General features: G+C 29.7%; 1 long non-coding RNA gene across 1 annotated transcript; it reads left to right on the plus strand.

Moving 5' to 3' along the window:
• The first annotated feature begins 277 nt into the window (after positions 1 to 277).
• LOC149413182 (uncharacterized) lies at positions 278 to 4,206 on the plus strand. The gene is made up of 2 exons (XR_016304268.1): positions 278 to 810; positions 3,384 to 4,206. It is a non-coding gene; the product is annotated as an uncharacterized LOC149413182 (long non-coding RNA).
• Positions 4,207 to 6,249: the final 2,043 nt, after the last annotated feature.

The raw sequence follows: 6,249 nt of genomic DNA on the forward strand, positions 1-6,249 counted from the left end.
TGTTTACCGCAATTTCTTTGCTGCGCGCAGATTTTTTAGAGGCCTGACCCATTAATATCTGTAAGTGTGATATATTTTTAAATTGTAATATATTCATAATAATTAAAATAAAATAACTTTGTTTGAATACCACTTTAAAGTGGTTAAAATGTAATATATTTCTTTTAAATTGTTATCTTTTGTCTCTTTGTGTAGTCCTTGTGGGTGTAAAATATTAAATAGTTTTAAATAATATTTTTTTCCATTATATTCTTTCCCTGCATAGTTTTATTTAATGAAATAATGTAAAATAAGTCTTTTCATGATTATAAAATAACTATATACGGTGTCCGGAAATTTTTAGTACAAACGGGACACTGGTAAATCTACATTAGTAGAGAACCCAATAAAAACTTTGTTTTCGAATATTTTTTTTTGTTTGTTTTTTCAAATTTTTCGGCAATAAAAGTGTTAAAAATGTTTTTATGTGAACCGGGTCTATGATTCCATGCATTTTAAAAGGCAAAAAAATTCTGATATTAACACCCTAGCGACCGATATTTAGAAAACATTCCAAATTTTGGCTCGATTTAATCGACTCCAAATGTGATGTAGATCCAGTTCCTATTTATACTACAAGTTTTCAGACACCGTGCATAGCAGAAGTTTTTTTATTAAAATAAAAAAACTTTTTTCACAACACGATAATATATATCGCACCTCCGGTGCTAAACTGTCACTTATGCAAATAATGTAATTTTTCAGGAGAAGCGTTTGAAAATTCGACATCCTATTATAATGTATAGTTCTTCTTGTCTAAAAAATGAACTGGTAATTATTTAAACTACAACTTTAAACTTCATATCAAAGTAAAAGCAAACGTCTCACAACTTTGTAATAAAAAAATATAAACATTTTAAATTTAAAACCCTCCCAGAAGTGACATTATGGCACTAGAAAACAATTTACCATGCAATTATGTCATAACAATCAAAACACGATATCATACTTTTCTAAAGTTTTATTAATTGAAATATCAAAGCAGTATAACAAACTTTCTTATTTCTACATATAGAACTTTACTATTAATCAGACTTTTTAATCTCAGCCTTCTTACCATTTTACGAACGGTTTTCAGCGATGATTAAAGCCATATTAAATCAGTCATTGGTCACGTATGGTTCCTATTTAAATACTATAATTACGCAATTATCAACAGTATCAAACAAATACAATTTCTTTTGCTTATTATTATTTTTTTAATTAGCATTAATTTTGTACTAATTGGGTACTCTTAAAAAAACAAAAACCTTAAATTTATTGTCACATTCCCAGGAAAATCAGGGAGTCTTTAACGAATGTGGTTTCAATAAACTTGTTTTCCCTGCAAGTGGAAATGTGACTTTATAGAATGTTAGAAGCACAAAAAATTAAATGATATCATTATAGAAACTTTCATAAAATATTGGTATGATATTTGCCTCCACTAATTGCAATAAATCACGCTTTTTGCGTTCTGTAATTGGTATTTTTGAAGTGTATGCTTGCTTGAAGGGAATGTCATCTATTCTTTGGGCGTTGCCTCTACTTCCGCGTAAATTTTTTCCTCTTGGTTGAATTATAGCTTTTGCTTCCTCCCAGTTTTCAGTTTTGTAAGTTGTTCGATATTTGTAATTTTCACAATTCTTTGTGAATTTAATGCATTTAATATCACCAGTTTTGATTACATCTCCGTTTAAATTTTTGCTATATTGAACTTCATGTTTTCCTCAAGTGACTTCAAATCAAAGAAATCATCGTAATTCATTTATTTTACAACAAATGGTTTACCAGTCTTCTTCGCCCCACGAATCAGGAACATTGTCACAATTGTTAATCGAACGAAAACTTTATACCATAAAACATAAGGGTTGGGGAAACAATGTCACTACGTACACAAGTATCTTTATTATTTCATGTCACAACCAACTTAAGTGTTGTTATTGCTCCAAAATCATAAAAATGAATTGTCATAATTACCTTAGTGGCGTTGTAGCTCCAGGAGACTGCTATTCGTGCGGGGTGCCGCGCGCAACTAACCAATCAAACGTTGTTTCTCCCAGTGGTGATAGATTTGCTCCAAAACCATAACGACATAACTAGCCTCACGCGGAAATTATACGCACTACACAAACGACGATGACACACCAAGTAAAGAGGTACATTAGTTATTTTTTCTCATACTTAGATCAATTTTGACAAAACTTGCATAAGTGACAGTTTAGATATATATATTTTTTTAAATTGTTATAGAGACTTACAAAATATGTATTTTATTATTTAAATGAAGATAGTTTACTTTGTTTACCACTATTTTTTTTATTGTTCCTTCACCAGTGTACAGAGTATATTATCCAGATGAAGGAACCTTTGGATCTAAAACATGCAGAATTTTTTTATTAGTAAAAATGTTTCAAATAATATTAATTATTTTATTTAAGTTAAATGATGTTACAGAGTGAATTTATAATTTTTGTTAGTGAGGAAATATTTATAATTAAATCATGAACTCTTACAATAACTAGTAAACTTAATTAGCCAAGAAGTTTTCCTGTTTTCCGTGAGCAGTTTTTTATTAAATCTTTCTTACTGAACAATTGTAAGTTTGAAAACTTTTATGGTAAAAATATTGCTGAGAACCTTGATAGATAATCTATACAGAAAAAGAAATCTAACAAGTAAATTGAGGAAGCCCTGAAAATTTGTTGAAAAAAGTTGAAAAAATTCATTCTAATCAAGAGTGTTCTTATTATTTTTTTTTCTTTTTTATTTTTCAAAATTGTCTGTCGTCAAAATTTTACAACCTACATGTAAAAGCCCTCTGAAGTGAATAATCAAATATAAAAATATTGTTTTAATTTTTCTTCAAATTTTCCGTAGCAATGAAATTTTTTTTTTGGATTTTTATTGTAATAAACCACAGAAATTTATCGTCGTATGAAAGCGACTTAATATTGAAATTTTATCGAACTAAGCAATACATTTTTGGCTTGACATTAGTTTCGATAATAACTAGTTGACAATTTGAATAATAAAGTGATTTAAAACAAAGAAATTCTTCGAATTAATTAAAATTTTATCGATACTAGATTTTTAAATTAAAATGTTTAGCACATTTATATGGAATCACTTCGCACACATTTTCATTTGATTCGTAAATGTTTCAACATCACTAGGTACATTATGTAATTTTTTTAACAATATTTTTTTTAATTAAAAAAATTTAACCTACAAAAATTGAAGGAAATCATTTTATCGTTAAAATTTTCTGTAAATCGTTTTTTTAAACTTTAATCTATTTTTTTCAGAAGTGAAACCCACTGAAATAAAAAAAAATCTAATTTTCACCAATTTTTTGTTTTCAGAATCTTTTAACCATGACAAAACCATACCAACCAACGGAGGATGAATACCGTTACAGACCCCCAAAAATCGATACTAGCACCATTCAATACGGCGAGGTGATTCAGTTGCTAAATTGTGGAATCCAACCCTTCACGGAACCCGTCATAGAACCCATCGATGTCGAAATAACCAATATTACACCAACAGAAACGTGAATCCATAAATATGGATTTTTATTTCAAATTCGCTGACCAAATACAATATCGCCCAAGGGCCCCCAGTTGCCCTAGAGCTTACCTGTTTGGAAGGTTTTATTCACGTTGAGACACGATGAAGAAACAATATTTTATGACAATGATGTTACAACTGAAACACACGACGGCCAAATTAAATACACAAATGGCAACGGAACGTTCATTAAGCAATCGCACTACATAATGTATTATATGCATGGTGCTCACTTCATTCCAAGAGTCGATTGTATTGTAATATATTATAGTTATTTACGTGCATTGCCAATGAAAAGACACATTTGTAGAACGAAAAGCCAGCAAAGGGCTCCCTGGATGCTAGTATCGTGGATTTGTACGGATTGGGTCACGCTTACAAGAAATCTTCGCGCAGTCAAAAAAAATCGAGATATTATTGATTACTTCAAGAACAATAATTCAAAACAGAAACTCAATAATTCTCGACTTCTCTCCGAAATGATAATATTCCTTCAGCAGTCGAATATTTTCAAATCATCACTTATACTTCAATTTATTAACTTATTAATACTTCAAATTATGTACATTGCAAAACACTTTTGGATACCGATCATATTAAATTCTGTTACTTAAACTGTTTATTTATTTATAATCACCTCCCGAAATAAAACTGGTAAATGTGAAGAAGTTTTAATAATTATAATAATTTCACTGGAGCAAAGGTTTGTGAAAGCTGTATAAAGATTGTGGTGCTTCTATTTTTTTATAAAATCTAGTTAATTACTCGGGGTTATGAATGCTTTAGAGTAAAGTCTTGAGGTTGTGAATTCGAGTGTACCAAGAAAATGGGATTATTTTAAAGGTAGAAATAATATTGTTAGGAGGAATGAAAAAAAAACTTTTGAAAGTATTTGTATCACTCGATCGTGCCATGTCTTCCTCGGGCGTCCCCAACTCCTTCTACATTACCCTTCCACGTCATACATTCTCCTTACACCTCTGTGTTCGTTTATCATGTATATCTCATTTTACAACAAATAATTATTTGATTTATGTCGTTCTCGAGCATCCTCGTCTTTTTCTACCATTCTTGATCTGTGTACCACATTGTTACCATTCACAGAGATGGTACGTTAAGTCCTCCTCGTGCGACCCTGACTTTTTCTATCATTCACTGCTGTAGACCATATTGTTACTGATAATATACTATACTTGATTCAATTCGCCTACGTATCTCATTGCAGTGCAGATATAAGGCATTTAGTCTTCCTCGGGCGTCTTCAGCTTTTCCTATTTCAAACACTTTAAATTTTTAGGGTACTCACGTTGGGACAATGCCTTTTATTTATATAAGTATAGACTTAGGTAGGAATATTATACAAATGTATGACTTTTTTATTTAAAAAAAAACATTTAGGTATATCACGCATTCCAAAAAAACATCTGTCTTATTAACATTCGAACTTAAGTCAAATCAAGTAAGTGTGTATGAATGGGAATTTGGCAACGAATAACCACGTCAGATAAGCTTGGAATTTATTTCCTCTGCAAACCACTTGGAGGAAATTGCGTAAAATGGTGAGTTAGTCATCAATTCAAAATAAAATGTATTTTTACATGGCTATATTTCGACGAAAAATACGAATACTAAATGGGTACGTATATGAATAATATTGCATTGGATTATCTTATCTTTGGAGCTATTAAGATAAGATTGTATTATTGGACGACTGTGATAAGCAAAGATACATTTATGAATATTTATTTAAAGCAGCAATATACCATAATGTGATTGAGAGGTTTTTATACACATATAATAAAAACTTTTTTTTTTATATTTTACAATAAAACACAACAACAACTGTGTGAAGAGATTGACAAGCGTATCTTTGCAGCCAATGGCGTCACATTACATTGGCAATAACATTAGTGCAAAATAAATACATGGAAAGTGTTTGAATATTTATTTTTCTCCTACAAAGATAAATCATTTAATTTTCAAATGCATCATATTGATTGGAGCATGCTAAAAACAGAACAGTTGTATTTTTGAAAAATACCAAATAGTACCGAAGATACGAGTAGACAAAACGTTGATATTTTCGGGCATCTGTGACGTCACGAGATACAATCGGATATATTTGCTACGTTGCTACCAATGTTCACTATGAAACCTTTGACTTTTTGGAGATTTTGATGGTAAGTTTAGTTAAGTTTATTTATTTTTTTATTTATTTTATTTATTTATTGTTTAGGAACATTTACAGACTATTAACATGAAAAAAAATCATTAGATAAGCGCTGCAAAAAAAAAACGTATATGTCAACAGTCCACTTAAAAATGTTCACATCATGCACAGATTAAGTGTCATTATACACTATGTATTAACAAAAAAATATATAAACAGCAAAACGTGAGCAAAGGCAAAAAAAGGAGATATCAGAAACAAAACATACAGATAAATATATGATCCAAAAAAACAAGAGAAACAAAAATAAAACAGATAACAAATAGAGTAAATAAAAAAAAAAAAACAACAAACATTCACAATCTATTGCTAATTTGCTTTTTAAAATAAGTGAGACTATTTGCATATATATCTATGTAGTTACACTCAATAGAATTGTACAGACGATACATTCTAGATAATGGATTGAAGTAGGCAATATTGTTCTT

Source organism: Hesperophylax consimilis, chromosome 22 (assembly GCF_061612785.1).
Source record: "Hesperophylax consimilis isolate HC1 chromosome 22, BYU_Hcon_1.0, whole genome shotgun sequence".
NCBI lineage: Eukaryota > Metazoa > Arthropoda > Insecta > Trichoptera > Limnephilidae > Hesperophylax > Hesperophylax consimilis.